A 27973-nucleotide genomic window follows, 5' to 3' on the forward strand; every position below is an offset into this window, starting at 1 on the left:
GGAGGAGAAGAGAATTGAAGGCAGGCTTGTTATCTGCAGCCGATGGGCTTTTTAAAGTTGGGTGGGGTTTCAATCTTTGCAGCAGCCGAACGACTGCTTTGGCTGAGCCTTCACGATTCCATTCAAAACATGACAGTCAGCGGCAGCTCAGCCCGCCGCAATAATATGAAGTGAATAATCTGAAGTGTATCAATCAATCAGATGGATCGGAATTGAATGAAGTTGGAGACAAGTTGCAGAGAGCATCACGCCGGGCCGGCACGGCTCGGCTAGCATGCAGCACATCAGGGACGGGCCGGTCCAGGGTTAGTTTATTTGCATTACTTGGAACTAACATTTGTTCGTTCATCGTTGCTGGATCGATCGGACCATCAGCTCGTGGTCGTGCATGCATGGCTCTGTCAAGCTAAGAGACGGAACGGATTTATTAATATAATTAAGCTTGCATACTTAACTGCTGCAGTAGGGGATTGCAATGCGATACCGCCATACCGGCCAGTACTAGTCTACTCTACTCACAGGCCGGGACCCACATTATAATAGACTCTATTACAGGCGGCCTAAGGTTTGTCAAGTTGTACGGCTGCTTTCGTCCGTCGTGTGTCCTTCGGCCGGGGTTCCCGCGCGTACACCACGTGCAGCTGGGCGGTTCTATATTTTCAGAAATGAGGGGAGAGAGAGCGGCGGGGTCAGAGCACCTGTTCATTTCATTCCCCATTTTCTCTCTAAGGTTAGTCTCTTTCCTCTCTCCTCGATCGCATCGATTGGCAATTTTTCGCATCCAACCTCTTGCATCACCCGCACATCAGCAACTCGGCTAGATCCGGTTGTCATCAACGGCATCTTGGACGAGGTGAGTGATTTCCTCCTCCGCTGCGCGCCCAAAAATCCCCCCTCCTTGTGGTTTTTTCCACGCCATTTTCTGATGTGTTCTTATTTTTGCGGATTTCATCAACGCGCTCATCAGCTGGGGATTCCGCGGTGTCTATCCGGGAGCGAGGTGTCGAAGCGCAGATCAGGACACTCTTAGATAGATCTGCGTGAAATCAAAATCCAATCGTGCCCCCCCCCCCCCCCCCCCTCCTCCGCTCATGGCCCGCAGCTCGCTGGCGGTTCTGCTCCTGCTTGCGATGCTCCCGGGCGTGGCCGCTGCTGGGGACATCTTCCACCAGGACGACTAGGCGTTGAAGATTCCCGGCTGCACCAACAATTTGATCCTGGTATGGTATGGCACCCTCTGCTCCCGTCATCTCCCCTTGTTTAGCTGCTTTCTCTGTGCGGGTTTGGAGCCGAATTTTGGATTCAGAGTTGGGGGAATGGGACTCTCGGATTTGGTAAAATCTCTTCTACTTCTATGATTGCTTGCTTTTACGTTGCTTTGATTGGTAGTGGTGTGAGTGACTAGGTCGCGCCGTACGGTCTTGCCTGCACGAGTATCTGTCGACTCAGGAGCATCTTTGCTTGCAAGCTGCTGGGGAACAACTTTATTAGGTATGCCAGCAGGGTGTGCTCTAGTTTCTGGTTTTTGTTCATGGATGCTATTTATTTAGGGATCATATGGTCCGTTACCATTACGTTTTAAGCCCAGATAATCAAGGTAGCACTCAGTACAAGGCCAGTTCAGATGCTTCCACATGGGCTAATTGCTTTTTATGCTCTTCATGAGAAATGATGGCATTAATAACTTTTTAAGTTTCAAATGTTGGGAATTGGGAATTATATATATTTGTTACGTCCAATTCAGATAGACTCCACCTTTAGTCGTGAGCTTATTCGATTGCAATGAGTTGATGGATTCAATCTAATATGTTATCATGGTTTCATGATTAACTAGCTAATATGGTTCTCAGGGACGATTGCAATTTCCTGACTTAAAAAGGTGCTTGGTTCGTTGATAATGAAGTGACAAAAGGGCAGAAGCAGCAGCAAGGTCATGCTGCCTCATCTAATGTGGTATATCAACCTCTGGTTTTTTTTCGCTTCTTGTTTTCTCAGTAGGCAACAATACATTTTAGTATATGGCATTTTACTTCGTTAGGAAATACAAATGAACAGGAACTTTAGAAATAAATATGGTTCTGGATTAGGTAATAATATGGTTCTTAACCAGGCAAAATAGATTACTTCATTAGGTAATGTTTAATTTAGAATTTTAGAATTCGTTTTCATTGGTTGCCTAAAGTACAAGGTAATATACTATTGTCAGCACTGGTGTTTAACACAGAACCTAGTTCTTTAGCGTGACCACATGTGAGTTAATGCTATTTGTGAAGTCATCTTGAGAGTACATATTCAAAATTCATTAGGCTATAATATGGCTAATTTAGGCAGTTATGTGGTTCTTAATTAGGCAATAATATGGCACCTAATTTTCAGTATATTGAATAGAGATAGCAGCATATATTCCCACTAGATCTAAAAGCAAGTTCTTTATAACTATTGCTAAGTTTTTGAAGCATGATATGAACTATTGTCACAAAAAATAGGAGCATTCTTACTAGATCCATCTGTTGCTCTTTTCATTAGACACGTAGTTCCTTTTTTCTGTATGGAGGGGTAGCAGCCCCTTTTGGCAAACATTCATGACAACATGGAAAAATTTAATTCATACTGTCATACTTTTATTTTTCAAACGCACGCTTCCTACTTTGTATACAAAAACTAATATCTGGTAGTTAGACTGTGCAGCCACATTTTTTTTCTATACACATTATGCAACCAGGCTACTCGGCTCTTTTTATGTATATCACTCCCCTGTAAAACCGCAGCTACTAGTGTACATTGGCATTACACCTTTTCTGGGTAATTTTAGAGGTCACAGTCACATTCTTATGCAGTAACAAAGTAGTTTAATAATATTGAACTGGTATTTAAGTAGTATTGATGTAGTAAGTTAATAATATTTGGTAAGCAATTTTAAAATTATCAGACCAAGCATTTAAATAGTACTTAGTTGTTCCCTGCTCAATTGAACAATTGTATTTCTTGACTCTCATAAAAGCACCTGCATTGTTTATGGATGCTCTATTCTGTGCATATGTGCACAAATATCCTAATAGATGTGCTTTTATTGTTTTATCTACAGGGAAGGAGGTTGCCCAAATAATTTGTGAATATTTAAAGGATGAACTATGATTTACATTACTCGGCAAGAAGATGTAGATGCAGTAAGATTTGATTCACTCTTAGATTGTAAAAAGCAGCATTTCTTTGCTTGTCCATAGTCAAGCTTCCGGGAAAAACTATTTTTTGCTGCAGGCAAGATATGAATGACAGAATGAGCTCATACAATGATGTGACAGTCAAAACTAGTGAGGCTTCACTTTACACGGTGAGCTCCTCGAGAAATTTTAGTTCTCCTTAGGAACGATAACATCTTAAACTCTTTTGTAATGTGCCCATAATAAGTAAGATGGTGAATGATATTATTTTTTTCTCTCAGTAATATAGATCATTCATGGTATCTCCTCCTATTGCTGTTGCAGCCCTATAAATCTTTTTTAATTATGTTGTTTGTTTGATGCTCTTAACTCCAAAATGCACTTCCCTTCACAAACACAATGATGCCTCGACAATTTTTATGCAGGATAGTTATTTTAGATCACCGAGTAATTTATCCATTGTGGTGTCGCATTTTTGTGTTCTTGTTTTAGCAATCTTTGATACGTCGAAGATTTTTCCTATGTTGATTCTGATAATCAATTTCTAAAGCAAACATTCATTTTAGTTAAGCATCTTTTCTAGTTACAACTAAGCATTTTACTTATGGCGCTTTAGCAACTTTTAGACTAATATATTGTATTATGCAATTATAGCTTAGGACTTTAGCATTTCTCCAATAACAGTTAAGCAATTTATATATCATGCTTTAGCATTTTTGCAATTGAGCCATGGAGGTGAACGAACCTGATGAAATATTACTAGAGGCATTTGTTAGGACTCCCTCTCCTAGTTCCTCTGAGCAAGTATTTAAAACTCATAAGCTTGTTTGTGCAGTTCTTTAGATCTTTAGCATTTTACAGGTCGAGCAATCTTGTAGGTTTGTTTTCTGATTGAGCTGAGCAGCTTGGTAGTAGCACATTTGTTTGCGGCTTCTCATTTTAAAATGCCATTTTTCATATTTTGTGTATGGTTTGTAAAATTCAATTGAAAATACTTTTGTTCATGCTCTAGTTTTCTTAGAAATTTGCTTATATGGTTCCAAAACGTTGCTTATTCTGCCTAGAAAATTAATGATTGTTAGTTAGGCAAAGTAATACTTTTAGTTGAGCAATTTTTGGGCTGCCAAACAAGCAAATGCATATGCATGTAGGCATGTTGATAATTAGGATACACAGTTTTTCAGCTTATCCAACTTGCTTTATGTGTTACATGCTATCTGATGTATTTCTATTTTTCTCATTATATGGTAGATCATGAAAGGAGCTAATAAGTTATACAAGTATGAAGTACAGTAATGTGCGTTTGTGATAATATGATCGAAGTTCTTGTGAGATGCCTGCACAGCACTAGAGTCATGAAAGTTTAATAGTTGCCTGTGATGTAGTTTTTTATTCAAGGAATGAGGGAGAGGCAAATCTATTTGTGTAAATAGACTTCTGTAAACTAATTGCTATGCTTATGACATTTTGCAGTTCTGTATAATGTGTGTATACTTACTCATATGCATTCTAAATACAATTATATATTCTATCCACACAGTGTTTTCTATTTTTAGGAATCATCCGTATGGTGAAGCTTTTTCCAAAAAGGGAAAGTAGAAAAAAAATCTGATACCCAATTGCCAAAAAGAAATAGGCCGGTAATTTACAGCCGGCCGTATGTTAGCCAAGTCCATATGATAATGACTACAGTAATCAAAGAGCAAAAAAATCTGAGTCACGTAACGTTCAAGGAAAAGCAAATACGTAGTAATTACGTATATTGTCTGCGTGCAGCCGCAGCGTGTTTCACGTACTCATCATATATATATATATATATATATATATATATATATATATATATATATATATATATATATAACAAGTATACTATAGCTAGCCTTTTGTGTGGGTGTGGCGGCGAGCTGAGACGTGGCCGTTGCGGCGTGCCAAGGGCCGGCCGGCACCGAGTGGCCCGGGACGAGACTCTGCACGTAATACGTTCCACAGATTTTGTTCTTCGTTCCCCGGCCGAGTAGTCATGCCTATATATTATCATCAATTACATATGCCCTAAAAAAAATTACATATGTACTATATATACACTAGGCGTATAGCCCGCGTATTTGCGCAGTTAGTATTGAAAATTTTCAAAAATTTGCATGTCGTTGTATCCTTACTTAAAGGTTATACTATTTTTTTTACCATACATCATCATGTTCATTATCATAAATTATGTCTTATTGGTGATTAAAACAATTCAACTATGATCTATCTATAATAAAAATTTGATTTGTTGAGCTTTAATATTATTATTATGCAGATAAGTATTCTTATTTTCATTTTATTTTGATTGATTGCTGTTAGCTTTAGTTTTTATTAATAGTATATATTTGTAACTGATACATAGCTAAATGATATTTTATATTTAATTTTTCATAATGGCATTGGTGGGTGATTTTTAATTAGGCATAGGGGTATTTTAGGCTAATTTTTATCGTAATGGCAGTGGTGGGTAATTTTTATTTTTCTATTTTTTCTGATTAACGTGGGAATTTTAGGCATTGAGAGTGAATGTGGAGGCTTCGTTTGTTGGCCAAATAATAATAAGATAACAGAAGATATATTTCTTCACTTTCAAACTCTGGATCTTTTTATATACGATACGGTACGATCGATATGCATGTTTAGATATATACACACCTAAAAGGATGGATCTAGAGAAGTCAAAACAATATCGATCCAAATATTAATGGAGGGAGTATATATATATATATATATATATATATATATATATATATATATCATCAGGCATTCAGCAGGCAAGGCAACCGTGTGATGGTGATGTCCGAAAGAAGCCAGACTTGATCACCCTACACCGTGACGCACGCGCTTCATATATGCTTTGACATATGCGAATATAGGATACGTGTACTGTGCGTGATCGAGCGTGACTTGTTCATTTCCAGCTTTTTTCGTGAAAATGACAAGGGGTGAATTCATGCCGGCCCGTTGTTGTCCGATCCAGGTGACGGCACCTGGTTGGTTGGATCAAATATATATATAATTGCATTGTATGACAAGAGGGCTGGCCTGGGAGACGAAATACACAGTGTCAGTACTAATACTGTATCTATCACAGCGGAAAGATCCACGAAAGATCGGTGAAAACTAAATGATGCTAGCGCATTATCTCTCTCGATCTCTATATATATGCTGGGTGTTACCATTTCTCTTCTTTGCTGAAAATAACCAATTTTTGCTTTTTCGCGCGCGCCCATGATACTACTACTATACCTAACTAGGGGTGGGGGGGGGGGGGGTGATCGGCATGGGTTTGCTGCCAAACCAGCGACTCCCAAATGGCATGCCCCCGGCCGTTCCAGAGGACTCGGGTCAGTTTTGGCAGGATGCAACAAGTAGTGCAGGCCAAAAAGGAATGTGTATCATGTGCACCGAGAATCTTACTGCCCGTTTTTCTTTTCAAAAATCTTACTTACTGCCACTTTCTGACACTCTTCTTTTAAAAGAATTTCTGACACCGTTTGCTTATAAACAACAAACAACGGGAAGAGTTAATGCCGCATGAGTCTTATGCTAAACTAATGAGAAGATGGCCTGGAGTGATTCATCGCTGCTCCCTGCTGCGGTGCTGCTGCTGCAGCGGGCAAATGGCGTCGACGTGTTAGGATCACGCATACTAAAGGAGTACATTAACCTTGCCGGCCGGCCGAGTCGCCGCCGTACCGTAACCCAACCCAACCGCGCCGACCATGCATGGGCACACACATGCCCGACCTCGGCGCGCGGCGGGGCGGGTGGGGACGGCTGCTGCTGCGACGGTCCACGCCGGCGCGGATCCCGGTGGCGGCCACGCGTCCGGCCGTGCAGCTGCAACACATGCCAGCTGCCTGCCGCGACGACCTTCTTGTTTATATCTGCCGCCCGGGATGAAGATCCAAATTAAAGGGCTGTTACCGGCGTGACAGCCCTGAACAACAACTGTAATTAAGCAGCGGATCGAACAAAGGCGCGCGGCCAGTACGGTACCGGCTCATCCTGTTTGACCAAACAAGCACACCGCATCAACCTGTTGCTTTGGACTCCACCTGTATGTGGCTATGCTCGAGTGTGCAACCAGCAATTGCGGCACGCGTCACACGTGCTCGATCCCAAGAATCCAAGTCAAGTTTTTTTAATGGAAAACCCAAGTTAAGTTACCTCTTCTCTTTCTAGTTTTATTGTTCCAAATAGAAAACTCTTTTCAAGCTTCGGACTGCAGGGTTTCAGGTTTTTTTTTTCCAGTCGTCTTTGCACGGCCAAAAGCTGTTTGCCTTTCATCTTTGCCGCTGCACAGCCAAAGACGACCGACCTTGCAGGGCTTGGATCGGAGAAATCTATCTCACGCGCTGCAGAAAATGAAAAGCTTTGCTTGTCTTGTGTCCCATCCCATCCCATCGCATCAAGACGGCGACGCTTCCCGGCCGGCGGCCGGTAAAAGCATTTGGACTTTGGGGTGTACCCAATGGCAGGGAATCCAAACAACTGTGAAGACAAATCTCTCCAAGCCTCAAGCCACAGCCACAAACAACACTACACCGGGGCATCGGGCCACTGGGCCGCTGATGGATGGGAGAGATTGTGAAACACTGACAGACAGGGAGACCCTCTGCATGCAGCCTACAATCAGATTAATTTGCAGCAAGTGCCGCTCGAATTACTTTCTTCTTCTTCTTTTTCTTCATCATCATCAGGCTGCTGCTTTTCGTAAAAGAAAACCTTCTCTCTTTTTTTTTTGCTATTTGAATTATGGATATCAGACCGATGCGCCACCATATTTAGAGCTGGAAAGTGTAGTACTCGTCACTAATTCTGTTGTACTAGCTTCATTTAGATGGTTCTATTATTTCAGATTTTCAGTTCTACTACAGTAGTGCGTGCAGCTGTTAGTGCGTGCAGCTGAAGAACAGCTGCCGCCACTATTTCTTGCTCCTAGTAAGGACCCGCTAAGTTCCTACGTTTTCATGTTTATAAGTTGGATCCTCCGATTACTAAAGAGATGAATCCAATCCAGAATACGAACCGTAAAAGAAAACACCTATTAAACCAACTAGCTAGAGATGTCATATTACTATATATGGTCCTTTAATTTAAGCAATTCTTTCCAAATATGGACATCCATGTATACACGTGACAATAATGCTTCGAAAGGTCTGGCCAGCTATGATATTTGTATATACTACCATCAAGAATACACGGAAGACTTTAAGCGAGCCAATCATTGTCAAATAGCTTTAGTTTTTCTTTTACGAGCGTGTAATTGTTTTCTTTTGGCGACAGGAGCATATAATAGCTTTCTTAGTTGATATGAGAAAACTGCAATTGTTCTCTATTTTGTTTTAACTGGGTTCCGAAATTTGGATATTTTTTCCATATCACAAGTGTTGCTGCTAAGAATCCCAAGCCGTATATAACGCATCCCCTACATCTCGCCGTTTTACAGTGTTTTGTCCTTCCTTGGTCATCTAAAGATGATACTAATTAGTACATGACACGCACATGTTTAGCGAGAATAGCACGGACCACATCGCTTGTAAAGAGTAACCTCTTTTGTCCATTAATTTCGACTAAATTGTGAAGTGTCATCAGAATTTGGTTACTTTGTACCCATTACATAAAAATAGGTAAAAATAGAGATTTTCTTTTCCATACCTATTCGAGGAAGTGGCAAACAATAAGTTGGAGATGCTCTCACATAATCATCAAATCTGATACTCCATCCGTTCCAAATTATAAGTCATTATAAAAATTTTGGAGAGTCAAACCATTTCAAAGTTTGATCAAAATTATAGAGAGAAATATAAAAATTTATGACATCAAATAGGTGCACTATGAAAATATAGCTAACAAAGAATCTAATAATATTTAATTGGTATCATAAATGTTATTATCTTGTCATATAAATTTGATCAAACTTGAAAATTTTTGACTCTCCAAGATTGTTGGAATGACTTCTAATTTGGAACAGAGAGATTGTATATTATTAAACTAACAGATCGTTCGTACTAGTATTGGTAATCAGTTGTACGGCCAGCATCATGAAAAGAAAACAGCGTGCGAATTCCGGGAAATGAATGCGATGCAATGCAACGAGAGAAATAATTACAAGTCACCGGCGTTTGATGGCACGAACTTTCGCTGTTCCTGCCCAACCAAAACCGTCCGCAACGGACTGTCAGCCGGCAACCGCCGGGCCCACTGATCAGACACGGTTTGGTTTCCTCCTTCCTCCCACCTCCCCTGGCCTGGCGACGCGTCCACCGCGGCGCGACACGGATAAATACCGGCGCACGGTGGGTGGGATCCTCAACTCAAACAGCCCAGCCGCAAAGCCGCCCGGGTTTCAGCAGCTTCGGCACGATCGCCTTCGCCCAGTGAGGGAGGAGAGGACAGGAAAAAAAATTCCCCCGTCGCGCCCGCCCATTACGACGGCGCCGGCCGAGCAGACGCCGCCGCCACGATGTCGCCCGCCACCGGCGCCGTCGCATCCGCCGCGGCGGGAGAGGAATCTCCCGCCGCCGCCGCCACGGTTCTCCTCGGCAGGTACGAGCTCGGCGACCTCCTCGGCCGCGGCGCGTCCGCCAAGGTGTACCGCGCGCGGGACCTCCTCACCGGCCGCTCCGTCGCGATCAAGTCATTCCCCAACCCCCGCGCCGCCGGGGCCGAGAAGGGGCGCCGCCCCGTGGCCATTGAGCGCGAGGCGGCCATCCTCCGCCGCCTGCGCCACCGCCACGTGGTGCGCCTCCACGAGATCCTAGCCACGCGCAAGAAGGTCCATTTCGTCCTCGACCTCGCCGCCGGCGGCGAGCTCTTCTCGCTCGTCGACGCCTCCGGCCGCATGACGGAGGACCTCGCCAAGCACTACTTCCGGCAGCTCATCTCCGCCGTGCGCTACTGCCACGCGCGCGGCGTGTTCCACCGCGACATCAAGCCGGAGAACCTGCTCCTCGATGAGGCAGGCGAGCTCAAAGTCGCCGACTTTGGCCTAGGCGCCGTGGCCGACGGCAACCTCCGCCACACGCTCTGCGGCACCCCGGCGTACGTGGCGCCGGAGATCCTGTCGAGGAAGGGCTACGACCCGGCCAAGGTGGACATCTGATCCTGCGGCGTGGTGCTGTTCGTGCTCGCCGCCGGCTACCTCCCCTTCAACGACGCCAGCCTCGTCAACATGTACCGCAAGATCTACGCGGGCAGGTTCCGGTGCCCGAGCTGGTTCTCGCCGGCGCTGCGCGACCTGCTGCGCCGCTTGCTGGACCCGAACCCGGACTCCCGCACCGACGCGGACGGCATCGTGGGCCACCCGTGGTTCTGCCACGGCGCCGGCGACGAGGAGCTGGCGCGCCTCATGCGCGGCCACGAGGAAGAGCCCTGGTTCAAGCCCGAGTTCAAGGAGGAGGACATGGCGAGGGAGATGACGGCGTTCGACATCCTGAACTTCTCCGCCGGGTCCGACCTGTCGGCGCTCTTCGGCGCCGGGCCGGGCAAGGAGCGGGTGTTCGTGAGCGAGCCCACCGCCGCGGTGCTGAGCCGCGTGGAGGCGGCTGGGCGGAAGGAAGGGTACCGCGTGAGGAGGGAAGGGAAGCGGGGCACCGGGCCGGTCTACCTGGAGGAGGAGAGCGGCGGCGGCATCGTGGCCAAAGTGAGCGTCTTCAAGCTCGCCGACGCGGTGTCAGTGGTGGAGGTCGTCAAGGGCGACGGCGCGGAGGCGGCACTCTTCTGGACCGAGCGGCTCGAGCCGGCCGTGAAGCCCCCAGTGCTGAGCTGAGCTGAAAGCTGATCGGGGCCGCCGCCGAGGGTTCCTGCTCTGCTCCTGGCAGGCGCCGCCGCTGCCGCTTGCCGGGAACGGGATTCGTTTCCTGTTGTTGTGATGGTAAATTCATTTGGTTCTTTGGCCGTGTGTGTGTCGTATGGTGCCTGGCACGCTCAGCGAGCAGAGCACTAACCGTGTGTTTGGTTGAGGTGCGGAGCGAACCTGGTTGGAGCCGACTTACTTTTAGTCTGTTTGGATGATGGGCGAAGGGAGCGGAGCGGCTCCGGGAGAGGATATTCGACCCAGATGCGGGTTCCCTCTGCCCGTCAAATTTCGTGGGACGGAGCGAACCCGTCCGGTTTCCGTCCGCGCATCCCGCGCCGTCAGTCTCGTCGTCCTCCTCGCGCCCGCGCCGCCCGTCCTCGTCGTCCTCGTTGCCCGCGGCGGCTCGCGACCGTGCCGCCCCGGCGGCACGCGGAGAATAATAAGACGAGGCGGAGCAGCCCGAATCCCCCCACCACACCCCACCGGGAGCGGCCGAGGAAGCAGGCAGCCACCAGCCATGTCGTGCAGCGGGTGCGGCTGCGAGGCGCCGGCGGGGACGGGGGCGACGGCATCGGAGGCGTACCTGAGCGGCGAGCGGGAGGCGCGGGAGCTGGTGGCGGAGCTCTGCCGCCACTTCTACGCGCAGGGGTAGGTCACCGGCACCGGCGGCAGCATCACCATCAAGGTCAACGACCCCGCCGTGCCGCTCGCCGACCGCCTCATCGTCATGTCGCCCTCCGGTAACTGACCCGCCTCCCCCCAACCTTGAGGTCTTTGGTGTGTCCCCTTCCTTGCCTCTGCTCCCGCGTACCACACTACCACCTGCTCGATGGATTGCCGCTGCGTGAACGTGCGGACTGGAGGCAGACGCTGCTGCCAGTCTCCACCTGAAAATGAGCACTTGTTGGGCTCGTGTCATGTGTCTCCATGCTTTGCATACAAAGTGTCGGATCAACTCCTTTTGCTGGTCCATATGAGTGCTATGAAATGGACCAGCAAGGAGGAATAGGATTAGTGTTTCAGGCCATCTGGCCAAAGTGATGTCAACTGAAAGCTAGGGGTTGTGATGACGTTCGCGTTAATATTTAGAAACTACTGGAATAGGTTGTTTTTGCCTAAACCTAAAGGCCTGTGTTTGTGATAAGTCAGAGTTCATGATATACTGCTGCATTGGGTTGTGCCACTGAAGCAATATCCTTTTGGGTGTCCTGAGGAGTTTCTCTGCCTGCCGACGCAGCTGGAGGGAGAAGAAAGGAGGAAATGGAGAGAGAGGAGAATGACACGTGGGACCCACTAACGGAGTTAATCTGCCATCCATTTCATATCCCAATTCCTCCAACCAAACAAAGATTAAGGGTTGGAGCCAACCCATTCCAATAAAGCCAACCAAACATGAGGAGGGTTGGAGTCATCCCTAAAACCTGGGTTGGAGCCACTCCAACCCACCCAACCCGCAACCAAACACACGGTAAGCGAGCGAGATTTGTTGCCGGGTCGGCGAAAATCATCAGCATCATCTTGTGTATAATATTCCTATTCCAACGAGGCAACGAGGGGAAGCCGACTCCCACCCCCTGCTTCGCCCTCCCAGGCGACACAGGAGCGATTGTTTCGCCCCGCCCCTGCTTCCCTCCCACAGGCCGCATCCCCCCGCCGCCGCCAACCCGCGGCTCGGCCGAAGCCGGCCCTGCTCGTCTTGATTCCTCCCTCTCTTTTCTCCTCCTCCCAACCTGCAAACCGTGGTCGCTGCCGCCTTTTGTGGTCGCCGGCTGTCGTCACAGGGGGGCAGATCTGGGTGTCCCTTCGCCGGATCCGGTCGCCCCCGGGCTGGATCTGTTCGGGGGTGCCCCTATTTCGCCGGTAGCCGGTCCGGGTGCGCCACCGTGGTGGTGCTACGGTCGCCACCCCCCTCCACAAGCTGGTGTCTGTGGTCGCCGGCCGCCGGTCAGGCGTCGCCTCTTGGGCTTGCCCTTGTTGTGGCGCCTCGGCTCCGGTGACCGGCACTGCTGCGGGTGCCCCCTAGTGCGCGGCGTCGTTGGACTTTGGTTGACTTTGTCGCCGCCACCGCTGGGGGTAGCTGGCGCCTGTCTGGCCTGTCGTCACTACCCGTCGTTCGGGGGCTTTGGCATTGGTTGGTCGCTGCGGTTGGTGGTCGCTCCGAGGTCGTCGTCCACCCCTGCAGGTGCCTTCTTGTTGCATCTTCGCCATGCTGTGTCTACGCTTGTGGTCGTATCTAGCGGATGCTACGCCGCTGTGGTCTTGTGCTTTGCTGGTGGATGCTTTGCCACCACTGTCGTCTTGGCGGAAGATTTGCCGTCGTCGTCGCTTCTCTGGTGGATGCTTAGCCGCCGTTTGTCGCGCTGATCGGTTTTGGACGGATGCTTTGCCGTCTAGGTGCATGCTTTGCCACCTTAGTTGCAGCTTCGAGTAGTTAATCACCGTAGACAATCATGGTCGCGATGTACATTTTTCTGCAGGGATGGTTATTGGTCGTTTCTAGGTTTATTAGGTTGGGTGGCATCCCATTTCTTTCCTTCTGTTTAGTTTAGCTCGCTTGCGGTCGTTGCCATCTTCTTGATGGTCTTGTAACCCTGCCCTACGAGGGCTCTCTCGTAATGGTGTCGTTGTAATTCTCTTCTTTTTAATGAAATACGTGCTTAGACACGTTCGCGAAAAAAAACGAGGCAGGCAAGCAAGAATCCTTGCGATGTTGAGACGAATCGGTCTCTGTCAGACTCATCAGAGGAGCGGAGGCTCGCTTGAAACTGACGGGATGGAATGGAGGAGGACGCTTTGGAGTCTGGATTCACAGCACGATGGATGAACGAACCCCCGGTTGCTTGTCCCCAGCCGGGAGCTGCAGAATTTGATGACATGGATCCAGTTGCGGAGCTGGGATTCAAATTGAGGGGGTCTCATTTTCCTTTCTTCTTCCTCCCTCCTTTTTTCTTCTTCTTCTTCCTCCTCCTTTCTTCTTCCTCTTCTTCACTCATACTTGAAAAATGTTGGGGGACTTTGGGGGCTCCATGGATTCTATTGGGAGTAGGGGGGCCGGAGCCCAGCACCCCCTGGCTCCGCCGCTGTATGGATCGTAAACTTGTTTATTTCAAGAATGAATCATGAACTTGGCTTGCTTGCTGCTGGGAAATAAAATACTAGGAAGCAGAATTGCAACGTCAACGGGTGGCCATCCGATCTGAGACTAGAAAAACCACAAGTTGCCTGCTTGTAATATCAAAAAAGTAACCCACGGTGATAGGATAGGATGGGAAGATGGTTGCACATGGCTAGATCGCTCTGACGCCCGCCGGATAGGATAGCAAGATGGCGGAAGCTGCCCGAGTCAACCGCGGATGAACGGAGGGTTGGGGTGCCCACCGTCACGCGTAGCGCCGGCCACCGGACCTTGCTTCTCCCGTTCTCCGTACCGTCGTCGCCTCCTCCTCCACGCTGAGAAGAATGAGTGAGATTCCCCGTGGAAACAAGTCGGACAAGGACGCTGTTGGCGCGACCTTACACAAGCAGGCAGGAGCAGGTCCCTTCTTCGTTGGTGCCTGTCCTCGTGGCTCGTACTACGAGTCAGCTGGTCCCTCACCTAGCTGGCACCACTATCCCACCGTTACCATTTTGTGCCAATATGCCATCGCATATGCTTTTGTTTCTGGTACAGTACTACTACTAGACAAGGACGGTATGGGGGCAGTTGCAGGTGGGGGCCCAGCCGATAAGAGAATGCCCCGATTCCATCATCCATCATAAGGAGAATGGAGAGATAGGCTAGCTCTGAGATCTGAACAACTGATCGATCTGATGACTGATGATGGTAACATGGGAGAACGCTGATCATCAGCACCATGTGGGATGTTCGTCCGTCCCTCAGATGGCCACTCCGCTGCTCTGAATACTGGAGTAGCTCTGATGATGTAATTGAATCAGCGCAGGCCATTCTCGGACGCGAGGAGGAGAGAGCAACGGCGTCCATACTCGTGCCAGTGCCATATGCCAGCTGCAAGTTCAAACGCTACTTGGTCTAGTACTGGGATGGGGATAACAATGAAGAGTAAAGGCGGTTTGGCAAAGAAAGCGCCTGGTTTTCCTGTTGTTGCTTTCACTGACGATCGACTTCACTGTCCAGAAGCTCAAGATAGAGAGATCGCAGGCTGACGAGCGAGGTGTCCGGCTCCGACTTGATGGAGAAACAAGATAGGAAAAGGGTATGAAGGCGGCCATCCATAAGCAAGTAAGCAGGCTTTAATCTCTGAAAGTCGCCTTGGCAGGGACAGTTGGATGGATGCGGCGGATCCATCGATTACATGGTAACCTCAGCCAATCGAGCTCGATCAACAGTTTGGAAATGATCCACAGTTTATGCGCGTGCTGCGAAACCAATTACAAGTTGCAGTCCATTCATTCATGACCTCGAAAATTCGTGGCCAACTTTCATCGAGCTGCCCACACCAAAACGTCCATTCGTAAGCTACCAGCTAAGACGGACTAATCCCCAAAACTAGCGTCCCCGTCAGCTAGTCAAACAGTACGCTGCACTTCAAAATCAAAATCACAACGGTAGGAACGCAATTACACACAAGCAAATATTTCAACAAGCTTAATTAATTTAGACAGCAGGACGGACGGCGTCTCTTTCAGGACCACTACCAACGAACAGGACGGAACACAGAAGATGCTAGCGATCACTAGCTAGAACTGGCCGGACACGTACCAAGCAACGGGCCGGCGTCAGTACACACAGCAGCTGCGCTAGTACACTGCTTTAGTGGCAGATGCAACTACAAGCTTCACGGGTCCGTAAACTCCCTCCATTATTTGTGTACGTGCTGATGCTGGCCTGCTAATAGCCATTAGTCCTTATCAATCTGCCACCTCACCTCTCATCATATATATTCGTCTCGAAACTCCGCTGATGCTCTCCAAGTGTTGTGTTTCCTTTCTCGAATATTGGTGGTTGGTAGGTCACATGATACATTATGATAGGAGGGTTGATGCATGGTGAACACTGAACAATTGATAAAATGAAGGATGTTTTTTTAAGGAGAAAAAAGATAAAGGAAGGGTGTGGAGTGATTGGCGCTGACGCAGCGGGGTTAGGTTATCTATATCACACTCGTTTTTTTTTCACCGTTGGATCAGCATCGAAAGGTTGTCAACTTCACCGCCACAGCACAGTACTATTGTAATTTTTTCTTTTTTCTATTGCTTCTCAGTTCGCTGGTGCTACCAGCAACCCCCGGAGGAGGCCTAAACCACAACAAAGCTAGAAACGCCACACCCCACTCCCACCATGTGCTGCCGCGGTGGGTCGTTCTGATCGCGCGTCGGCCATGGCCAATCAGCAGATCAGCCAGCTGCCCCCGCCCATCCCCGGAGTCGGAGAAACGACCAACAGCTGAGCTAGCGGAGGCATCGCTAGCTGGGTCGCGTTCAAGCTGGGCGACGCGAGATGCTCCCGCGCTAGGCTACCTTTTACTGCAGCTAGCTAGCTTGGTGATGCCGTGTACGCCGGGCGTGACCGCGATCGCCGATCGAACTCAAACGGGACAGCTAGCAGCTCTCGATCATTGATGGGTGATGGCTCCATCAAGGACGGGGCGGGACAGGCAGCATGGCAGGTCGAAAAAGTGCACACGGTTTCATTCCCAGCTATTGGATGGGCGAGGTGTTCTCCTACTCTGAATTGATCACGATGATCCATCCAGCGCGCCTCCAGGAACAAGATAGGAAAAGGATGTGTCGATGCATGCAGATGCGGCCAGGCCATACACATACTAGCAGTCAGGTACAAAAGGCTAGCTCTCAAGCTTGCTCTTTCTGCCAGCCTCTCGCAAGGGACAGTCGATCGGGTGATGGATGGCACTGGGTCCTCGAATCCGATTGCAAGAGTACATTGCTCAACCCCATCCAGCATTATTCTAGCTCAACAGTATACGTCTGGAGTACTCACTCGAGTAGCTCGTGGACCGCGCGGACGCTCACCGCACCGGCCGCATGTCCACATGTTTAGTTTCGACCGTCGTGGCCAAATCATCCTATATCTCCAGCTGCCTGTACCAGCAGGACCCAGCGAGATCCGATCCACGGACTAGCCAACCAGTGTGAGCTGAAACTGTGACATCGAGCAGAAAATCGCGCGCAATAATGCATGCATATTTTACCAAGCAAGTCTCCTGCAGCAAACTGCAATTATGCAACCTAGTACGTGTTCTAAGCGCAAGTCAATCCTGCCTATATATCATTTGACTTTTTTAACCTCAAATTATTTAAGTTAAATTTATGCAAACATATAGTTAAATTTAAGTTATTTTTGAAGAACTTTTATTGCTGAAGTGAGCCATAACAAAAGAAGTGATATTTTTCACAAATTTTTAAATAAAACATAGCTATCAAATTTGGAGTTAAAAAGTCAAACGACCTGTATAATTTGCAACGGAAGGAGTAGTAACCACCGAGATCGAATGAATAAACGGGAATTAAGCTGGCTAGCCATCATCAGTACTGAACACCCTGCTTTTGATGCTGCACAGCAAGTCTGCAACCCACTTCACGGGTCTCTCCCTTCCTCCGGCCAACTCCGACGATGATGCCTCTCTCCATTGTGTCACGCGTGCTGTCCTATAAACACAAGCCCTTATCAATTCGCCAGCATCCTCACCTCTCATCATCGACGAGGCAAGGTGCAGACGATCCTGTTTCTTGTTGAATTATTGTTCGTTGCATGTTGTCCCGATGCAAGGCGACGAGAGCATGCAGATGAACAACTGATGGATGATGATACAAGAGTGTGCTGATATATGTGAGGGATCGAAAAGGCGACCAAAGGAGGGGTGAATGGGAGCAAATTAAAAAATTCACGAGCGAAACCGATTTGGTCAAGTCCCAAGAGTCCACCCAAACCCTCTCTTCTAGAGTGTGCAAAGTGTAGCTATAGCTGAGCTAGACACCAAGCAAAAACTCTAGGAGCAAGCCGTGAAGAGATCGGATCAAGAGCGGAGAGCAAGTAACAAAGATAGCACGGTATATGAACACCGGTTAAACCGACGTGTGAAGAAAATCTTCACCGGTTCAACCGACATCACAGAGCCGGCAACAGATAAGAATCACTCACCGGTTAAACCGACGCTATGGTTCAACCGGCGATAGTACACCGGATGATCCGACAAAATCAAACTCAAGCGTCGGTGCAGTTGTCCAGAGAGGCTCCAAGACGGACCAGCTGAACACCGGTTAAACCGACGAAATCAAATTCAAAACACCGGTGCTATTGTCCAGAGAGTTCCCAAAACGAACTACTCGTTACACTGGTTGATCCGACGTAGATGAACTTCTATACGCCAGTGCAACGAGCAAAACAGCACGCAGGCACAGCAGGTGAAGCTTCACTGGTTGAACCGATGCACGAGGAACTAATACACCGGTGCAACCAAGCAGAAAGGCCAAAAACCCTAACATGCGAAAAACCAACTCACCGGTTGATCCGACGCAACATATCACAAGCGTCGGTTTAACCGGTGACAGGAATAACTTTGCCCGTGCCCAGAAACGATTTTTTCATCCCACGACCTTTGGAAATCTTGATGATTGGGGGATCAAATCAAGTCCAAAGGAGCTCAAATTTTGGGGAGATGAAGATGATGACTTCAAGAACACATCCCCAAAAGATTTCAACGAAAGTCCTCACGGATTAAGAGGAATCAGAAGAAATCAGAGCAAGATCGGGGTTTTCTCTGGAACGCGAAAACCTCCAATTGAAGGGGCTCGTGATTCCGGGGATTTTAGCACTAGGCTAGATGGATTAGAAGCACCCCAAGGAGTCACAAAATCATCTAGAAACAGCCCTCAATCTCATGAACAAGGAACAAAACGTGAAGAACCAAAACTCATCTCATGGAGGCCACAAAGTATGAAATTGATGCAAATTCAAAAACCCGGAGGGCACAAGGAGGTTTGGGCTTCCTTTCCCGATCAATTTCAATACAAAGTCTCAAAAATCCATGGCTAAAACCTCAATCCCTAGAGAGGAGAAGGGATGAGGAAGGAAGAGAGGGAGGGGCGCCTGGAGAGAGGGGTGCTGCGGTCTGGGCACCAGGCAAAAAAGGGGGGGCAAAGAGGAGAGGGGGTGAGGGTGTATTTATGGTGCCCACACAGGGGTCCAAAATACCCTTAGACTTAAACTAGAGACTAAAACGCCCGTAGGGGCTAAACCGGAAATATCTACATGAGCTCATCCGACGGCCGAGGTTCTTTCTTCGAATCGAAATCTTCTCCGCGATGCCGCCACGTAGATGAAGATCCGGTCCGCGATTTTGGTGGGTCCGCGAAACCCGGGTAGGTGGCCGGTTTTGAGAAAACCCCCAAAACTCCACGCGCGGGAAGATTCCCGCCTCCACGCCGTGGCCCTGGACGCCGTTCCCGCCTCGGCCTCCTGACGGCACTAGACGCCGCCCGACGCCCGTCACCTCCTCGCCTACAGCGAGGCCCTAGACGCCGTCGACGCCCGTTCCTCCGCCAGTCCCTGAGACCGACGCCCGTGCCTCCACGACTTGGCGTCTTCAACCGCCGTCCGCCAGCTTGGTTTTGTGGCGCAAACCAAGAAACCCGCCTTCCGTCGGCACTTGCGCCCTCGATCCAGGAGTGGATGCCACAGCTGCCGCCCGACCCGAGCTCCGGTCCCGGCTGCCCTTCACCGCCGTCCACCGCACGGTTCATCGGCCACAGCACCTCCACGGCAGCTCTCCGTCGACACTCGATGCCCGTGTACCTGCAACCAAAGACCAAGCACATGATCACACCGCACGGTTGATAATTCACTCATCACAACCAGGAGTGAGTACTCCACATTCCTCAATATGTAGTGGATATGATTGATTCTGCTGACGCAGCAGCCATGTGCTACATGTGGCTTGGATGTTAACTCGTCACCTACAGTACCTTATTAGACAGTTTAATTTCTCAAAGATAACAGATGAAACAAAAACTAATGATATCATTTTTAATCCTGCCATGTTCGTTCATAAAAAAAATGTAATCCGAAATAAACTAGAGGCCAGGGGTTCAAAGTGGGAGCAAATTAAAATAAAACACAATAGAGCCTTCATTGTATTCTTTCCCGACCAACCCTTTTATAGTGATGATGCACACAACTGTTGAATTGCCGTTTCTCGTGACTAATTAATGACTGGTTTTTGACTAGCTAGTTCGTTCAACTTGAACCGATAGTGATGGGCGAACCAATGGTCTGCCGAGACGTGCAAAGCCGGGGTACGTATATGGTATAACGACGTTTTTAATTTGTCCTATATACACTTACTTTCCTTTTCAAAATAAAGTGCACCACGCCTTACTTTATTAAGGAGTGGTTAGAACAACTCCAAAGCCACCCTGAAAAAAACTTATTAAAAAAACTAAACGTTGCCAAATGCTGACGGATCGGAACAGACAGTGCTTATCGTTCAATCAATCAATTAGCCGGCTTGTATATTCATGATGGAACCGTTTTTTCCTAGCTGGAAACCCGGCTTCACCACTAACAACTCCAAAGCAAAGCCCAAACATGCATGATGCTAAAATAATCTCCATAAATCGATCTGAGGACATGCATCAATGGTGTAGCATGACGAAAATGTGGTGTTTCTACTTGACCTAAGCACGCATGCATCACCATCACGGAGAGAGCTGAGGAGAATATGAGTTGGAATACCTCCTGTCTGAATGCCTGAACATATCATCGTCACGATATGAAACCTACTCCCTCCGTCCTGAGATATAGACCTTGAGGGTTCACAGTTTGTACTCCAATGCAAGGGACTCTGGAACTTTTGGATAAGTAGTATTAAAGAAAATTAATTAATTAATTTCACTTGGCTCTTAATTAGCTGCATATTTACCTTTTCTAACTTTAATTATGGCCAATAAATGAAGATCTCTCGGAGCCCTTAATATGTTTTAGAATTGTTAAAATGCCTTATATATATTAAGGGACCGAGGGAGTAGCTAGCTATTATGATGGATAACCAAAATGTGCGTGGAAGTGGAAGCTGATCAACACCGGCTGGAAAAATATAAAATTAATAAGTAAAGAAGAAATTTAGAGGAAGAAGATTACAACTTGCAAACGCAAACGGTGCGTTTTTAACCTGGACGTGACGGCGGCTGCCGTACTTTTGTGTCCCAATGTGGAATGTACGGCCGATATGATAGTTCCCCCGCCGTATCGTGTTCACTTTTCGTTATCATCCTCACCTAGTAGGAGTCGTGTACGCTAGCTAGCTGTCTGTCACACGCCACCCGGCTGGCAATCTACATGACCACCGTATGTGTGATATTTCCCAGGTGTATTAAAACCATTTAGAAAAATGTTGGTGCGAATTTCTTATTTTATAGTTTAAAATGAATTAGCTCTAAAGTTTTTTATTGAACCATTTTTTTTAAAATTTATAAAAAACAAAAGCCAGCTTTGAAACCACCCAAGTGGTAAATTAAATTTATTCGGCTTCCAACAGTTGGATCGTCCCGTTATCTAGTTTTTATAGTTGAGAGTTCAAAACCGGAATATCAAATTCAAACTATCATGCTATCTAGTTTGAGCATGAAAATTTGGATTTTCCCTTGAAATCATGCCTTCCAAAATTAGGGCCAATACGGAGAATAGAGGTGAAAGCATGGTAGCAGTACGCGTGCAAAGGACCATCTGACGATGATTTAAGTATTGGACGTTTCCGATGAAGGAAGGTTAATATATATACGTGCAACGGATTGCTCGTGTCTTCATCAACACTGAGAAGATGGTTGATAGGCTAGTTGAGGAAATCAAGGATGAAGCAAGGTTGTGGTGCCAGGTGGGTATAAAATACCTGGCCGCTTTAGTTGTGAATCCAAGTAGTGAGTAATCTCTTTTGCTTTCTTTTCAGTTGTGAACTTTCCGATGCTCTGCTTATTTACAACCTTTCTAACGGCCGTTCGGCTGAGCTGAAAATTGTTGGCTGGGCTGGGTTGGTGGCCGGAATGCACTGTAAAAACTGGTATTTATTAATTCATGCTGGATAGAGCTGAAGGAATATAATTGACTGAAGGAAAGAACGGCTGCACATGATCTGCCTAGCCATTCCATTCCTAGCCCAGTGAGCTCTTTTTAGCTCAGCCGAACGGCTGTAAGTAGATTTTCCATGTAAACTGCTTTCACGTTTCTCCTTATTATTAATACATGCCGGAATGTCTTTCGAAAATAAAAAGTGTTGGACATTTGTAGAGAGCCGTGTGTTTCTTTTTTTTTATGAAATGCTGTGTGTTTCTCTGCCGAGAGTTGGAGACCCAGGTAGCACAGCATTGGCAGGGTATGCCCGTGGTCCAGACGTACAGAGGCAGAAAATTGAAGGACAGTCCATGGGCTTGGCAGTGGTGAGAATTAACTGATTGTAGCGATCACTAGAACTGGACAGGAAGCAAAATGGGCCGGCTATAGCGATCAGTAAGAGCAAGTATTAACACGGATAAGTAAATTATTAGCCTTGCAGCTGTTCTCAACACTGCCTGCGGTGCAACGCAACCAATTCACTTGAGACTTGACGGGTCCCTCCCTTCCATGTGCCATCCCTCCGGCCAACTCGGATAGATGCCACGAGATGCATTAATTAGTTATATTATTGTGCTGTCGTCCCTTATAGCCATTTGTCCGTATCAATCTGCCACCTCACCTCTCACCCATCGTCACGCTGCGGCTGGTGCGTGTGGTACTCCTGTATACTGGTGCTGCTCGGATTTAATTTCTTGCCTGGGACGGACGCACGCAGTGAGCAGCAGCCGGCCGGATCGGACGACGGTGTACAACTCTCGAAGTAATTTCCGGCCATGGGATCGGACGACGGTGTACAACTCTCGAAGAATTACCAATCCGGCCTCTATGACAAGGGATACACAGCCATTATTGGCCGTCGTCAGCTAACCTGATGAATCATGATTGGGCAATGTTTATTTATTCCAAGACGTAATTAATGGTGGAAAATGTGCTGTATATATATTAACATGCTCAGCCATGATTATATATAGTATTGCTTGGGCAATGTTTATTCCAGTATCGAGATATATAATGATGGGATTAATAACCGGGAAATGTGTCTATAGTGCACCCTTCTTTTTGTCGAGCTTGTTTTCTCTCTCTCTCTCTCTCTATCTCTCTCGAGCTTGTTAGCCACAAGCAGACTGATTGATGAAATGTCATTTCTTGGAGCTAATTAGTGCGTTTGGTGGGATTGTCGATTATTAGGTCGATCAAGCAGCGATGGCGATGGGCTAATATTATAATATGGTTGTATATATAATATACACAAATCAAATGAAAGAGTGGTGCAAAGTGGTCTGCTGATATGTTGTAATAAGGCGAGCGGCTTTAATTTATTATTACTGTCCCACTCACTTTTCTTCTTAATTCCCAAATCAAAACAAAGTATGCTAGTAGTGGAACAAATTAAATCGTCCAATTCAATAGCCAGCTGAAGCTGAACTACTACTTTTTGAGAAAAAGGGAATAAAAAACTGTTATATAACGTTGACAGCGCAGACAATGTTGAATAATCTCTACTCCTAAAAAGTTCCAATTGGCGACTCGTCCGTCTCCCCCAGTCCGCCTCCCGCTCGTCAGTCTGCCTCGCGTGAAATTGCAGACGTCCGATTGCAGACTTGAGGCCAATCAACGATGCTCCGGAACAATCGCCGGTAACTTCCCACGCCCCACGCTTCGTCGTTCTGCTCGTAGACAACGAGAGCCCTCGGATTCCGCAATACTGGATCTACGGTCGACCGGAAGTGGGGCATCTCACGGTCGACTGACCCGCCCACGTGGTGGGCCCAACACTCACATGTTTATCTTCTACCGCGGCAGCATCTCTCCCATTCTCTTTCCCTTCCTCTCTCTCCATTTTCCTTGTCTGGATCTAGCAGCTTCTCCGCGCCCGCGCCGCCGGGCCCCTGCTCCTCGGAGCTCACCGACGGGACCCCTGCTCCTCCGCCCCACGCCGCGGGGCCCCTGCTCCTCCGAGCTTGCCGATAGGACCTCTGCTCCTCCGCCCCGAGGCGTGGCAGCTGACCAGCGGCTGGGCGGAGGCGGCGTGATGGGCCGGCAGCGGGGAGGCCGCGGGGAGGGGAGGCGTGGCGGCGGTGGGCGGGAAGGCCGCGGTGCGGCGAGCCGGCGAAGGGAAGGCACGGCGGCGAGGAGCTCGCCCCGAGGCGGTCGACCCTGGCGGCGGCGGGCGGGAAGGCCGCGGTGCGGCGAGCCGGCGAAGGGAAGGCACGGCGGCGAGGAGCTCGCCCCGAGGCGGTCGACCCTGGCGGCGGGGCGAGGCGCGGTGCGCCAGCGGCGCTCGCCTCCAGCGCCGCCCCATGCAGATCCAGTTTTTTTTGCATACATTATTTTTTAAAAAAATATTTTCCGAGTTTTTTTTGGATGTACATTTTTTTCTTCCATTTGATAAATTTCTTATCTGTCAAAATTTTTCTCGTAATTTTTTTTATCTTACCATTTTGTTTCTTGAAATTTTTTCTACCACCAAAATTTCACTTGAAATTTTTTTGACTCATAAAAAAATGTCTAAATTTATTTTTCTCAGAAAACAATAAAAAAATTTCTAAAAACGAAAAAAAAGTACCGTCGGAAAATCGACCTGGCCCCTCGGAGCACCCTGGCGCTTGCGATGCCTTCCCTTCCCCTTCACACCGCCGCAGCCCTCCGCCCCAACGCGCGGTGCCGCTCCACCCCGACACGCGGCCCTCGGGACGCCGCCCCGCCGCGACGCGCGGCCCTAGGGGCGCCGGCTCGGGGCCCTCCGCCCCAACGCACGGCGCCGCTCCGCCCCGACACGCGGCTCTCGGGACGCCGCCCCGCCGCGACGCGCGGCCCTAGGGGCGCCGGCTCGGGGCCCTCCGCCCCAACGCACGGCGCCGCTCCGCCCCGACACGCGGCTCTCGGGACGCCGCCCCGCCGCGACGCGCGGCCCTAGGAGCGCCGGCTCGGGGCCCTCCGCCCCAATGCGCGGCGCCGCTCCGCCCCGACACGCGGCTCTCGCGACGCCGCCCCGCTGCGACGCACTGCCCTTGGGGCGCCGGTCGGGGCCCCACCGCTCAGCCGGACGCCGCCCCCGCCCCCGGATCCAGATCGGCTGACGTTGAGCGCTCTACTTCGGCGGGACGTCGGACGCCGCATCGCCACCCGTCCGGCATCCAACGGAAGAAAGCGAAAATGGGACGCTAGGCTTTAGCAGACGCACGACGCGGCCCAAATAAGCGACCGGCCCAGCCCTAGGCAGTGGAGTAAAATGCAGCGGCGCGAAACGGGCAGGACATGGGATAAAATGGCGCGAGAATGACAAGAAACGAGCGCGAGAACCAAAGTGTCGATTGCCGGAGGGGACGCGCGAGGGTTCCGATCGTCGGAGGGGACGGTCCCATCTTCTTCTCCTCCTGTACGTAAGATGATCAATGTCAATATCCTTTGCGTTAAGTATTAATCCATCATCCATCGTCTTCATTCTTTACTGTTGTCCCCATTACTGAAGGTTGTTTATCCCTGAATGCCTTGCCTGAATTTTTTTTCTTGCTCTAAAGTTTCTAAATGCTTGAAGTATCAACTTTGAATTTTTCTGAATGTTCTGAACCTAGATGTTAACTAAGGTTAAGATCTGAACTACTTTGATTTTTCTCATGATTGAGAGCAGGCTTCTTTCATCAGGCTGCTTTAAACTTGACCACATTTTTCCATTTCAAACTTGCTTGTAGCAGGTCATGTGATGGAAGAAAACCAGAGCAAATCTAGCAGTCCTATGATGGAAGGACATAGGTGTGCAATACTACCCCATGATGGTTCTCTTTGAATTTGTGTCTATATAATCAGTGATCATAGAACATGTGTCTACTTTTTTGTCATCATAACGTGCACTGTTTTTTGTACAGAGATAGTTGTTTGCCTAGTTTGGTCCCTCATGTTGGCATGGAATTCAAAAATTCAGATGTGGCTTGGGCATTTTGGCTTAGCTATGGTGGGCAGAGAGGGTTTGAGGTTAGAAAAAGATATACAAATAAGAGACCATCTGATGGCAAGATTACGTCATGTAGATTTGTTTGTGCAAATGAGGGTCATCGATCTCTAGATAAAAGAGATCGTTTGATAAAGTGCCCTCGAGCTGAAACTAGAACTGATTGTCAAGTCCAAATGAATCTTGTAATGGACCGAGAGAAGGGAATTTTGAAAGTGACTCAACTAGTTTTGGAGCACAATCATGCACTGCACCTGCCAGAAACCTTGCACTTAATGGTGTCGCAAAGGAAAATTTCAGATTTACAGGCTTTTGAAATTGAAACGGCGGATGATGCGGGAATTTAGCCAAAAGCCGCACATGAGTTGGCAGCCCGTCAAGTTGGTGGTCCACTCAATCTTAGCTACACCCTTCGTGACCACAAGAATTATTTGCGAACCAAGCGACAACGAGAGATGGCATATGGAGAAGCCGGTAGCATGCTCAAGTATTTTCAGGACAAAATTGCTGAGAATCCATCGTTCCAGTATACATTGCAAATGGATTGTGAAGAAAAAATAGCAAACATATTTTGGGCTGATGCTAAAATGGTCCTGGACTATGCGCATTTCGGTGATGTTGTTAGCTTTGATACTACTTTTGGAACCAACAATGAGAGTAGGCCTTTTGGTGTGTTTGTTGGATTCAATCACTTTAGAGAAACTGTAATCTTTGGTGCTGCTCTCATGTATGATGAAACATTTGAGTCCTTCAAGTGGTTGTTTGAAACCTTTCTAAAAGCTCACAATGGACAGCAACCTAAAACATTCTATACTGACCAAGATGCTGCAATGATGAAGGCAGTTGCAGAAGTGTTTGTAGAAACATGGCATGGATTGTGCACCTTTCACATCATGCAAAATGCTATCAAGCATCTACATGAAGAGAAGGACGAAGACAAAAATGAAGGGAAGAAAAAACAAAAGAAAAAAGAGAAGAATGAAGAAAAAAATGAAGGGAAGAAAAAGGAGAAGAATGAGGAGCCAAGTATTCTCTCAGATTTTAGTGCATGCATGTTTGAGTATGAAGACATAGCAGAATTTGAACAAAAGTTTAACCTCATGAGGAGAAAGGTGACCAAGCAAACTTGGTTGGACAGTATATACAAGTTGAAAGAAAAATGGGCTGCATGTTATATGAAGGATGTCTTCACATTAGGAATGAGAAGTACACAATTGAGTGAGAGTTTCAACAATGACTTGAAAATCCATTTCAAATCTGATTTGGATCTCATTCGGTTCTTCAAACATTTTGAAAGACAAGACAAGGAAGAAGAAGCAAAAATCAAAGATATGCAATGAACAATTGCATTCTAGTACACTATTTAATCCCATGTTTATCTAAAGCATGTTGGTTTTATTATATTTACAAGGTTTAGGAGGAGGCAAATAATGATGGTGCACAGGGACAAAGACCAATTACCGAAGATAGGGTGAAAGGTTCTGAAGATAGCATGGGCCTCATAAGCTGGTCTCAACTCCTAAATGGACCACCGTGTGATGATATTTTAACTAGAGACTTATTTTAGTAGTTGTGGTTGTCTCTTGTTATTTTGCAAGGGAATGCTGATCCAGTGCCCAGGCATTTCAGATCTAGGAGCATTTTGCCATATGTAGCCTGCAGTACTGGGAGCATTATGAAGGGTGGAATCGTGTGAGGATATCCATCATGTGTCATAGATGAACAAACAAGCACCTATAATGTGCAGTTCTGTTCTGGAAGCATTTTGCCATCTGTAACCTACAATATATTGCTTATATGCAATTCAGTTCTGGAAACATCCCTCTTTACTGAAGACTCAATGTTGTCCACATTCTATTTGCTGTTCCTGAGAAATTATTCAATCATCAAATTACAATCTTTATATTCTCAGATTACATTGTTTGAACAAAATTAAATTGTCT

At 47.8% G+C, this 27973-nt stretch overlaps 2 long non-coding RNA genes and 1 pseudogene across 5 annotated transcripts; all 3 read left to right on the forward strand.

The window, feature by feature from the left end:
• Window positions 1-655: 655 nt before the first annotated feature.
• Window positions 656-4696, forward strand: LOC120694844. Of its 4 annotated transcripts, none has more exons than XR_005683666.1 (6): window positions 656-853; window positions 968-1225; window positions 1406-1491; window positions 1851-1953; window positions 3086-3331; window positions 4413-4696. It is a non-coding gene; the product is annotated as an uncharacterized LOC120694844 (long non-coding RNA). The 4 variants fall into 4 exon arrangements; XR_005683667.1 differs by having other exon boundaries at window positions 968-1220; XR_005683668.1 differs by lacking the exon at window positions 1406-1491 and having other exon boundaries at window positions 657-853.
• Window positions 4697-9500: 4804 nt separating this feature from the next.
• Window positions 9501-12565, forward strand: LOC120694845 (annotated as a pseudogene).
• A 12585-nt stretch (window positions 12566-25150) lies between these two features.
• On the forward strand, window positions 25151-27969 carry LOC120694848. Its single transcript, XR_005683672.1, has 3 exons — window positions 25151-25834; window positions 25948-26504; window positions 27442-27969. It is a non-coding gene; the product is annotated as an uncharacterized LOC120694848 (long non-coding RNA).
• Window positions 27970-27973: the final 4 nt, after the last annotated feature.

Source organism: Panicum virgatum, chromosome 2K (assembly GCF_016808335.1).
Source record: "Panicum virgatum strain AP13 chromosome 2K, P.virgatum_v5, whole genome shotgun sequence".
NCBI lineage: Eukaryota > Viridiplantae > Streptophyta > Magnoliopsida > Poales > Poaceae > Panicum > Panicum virgatum.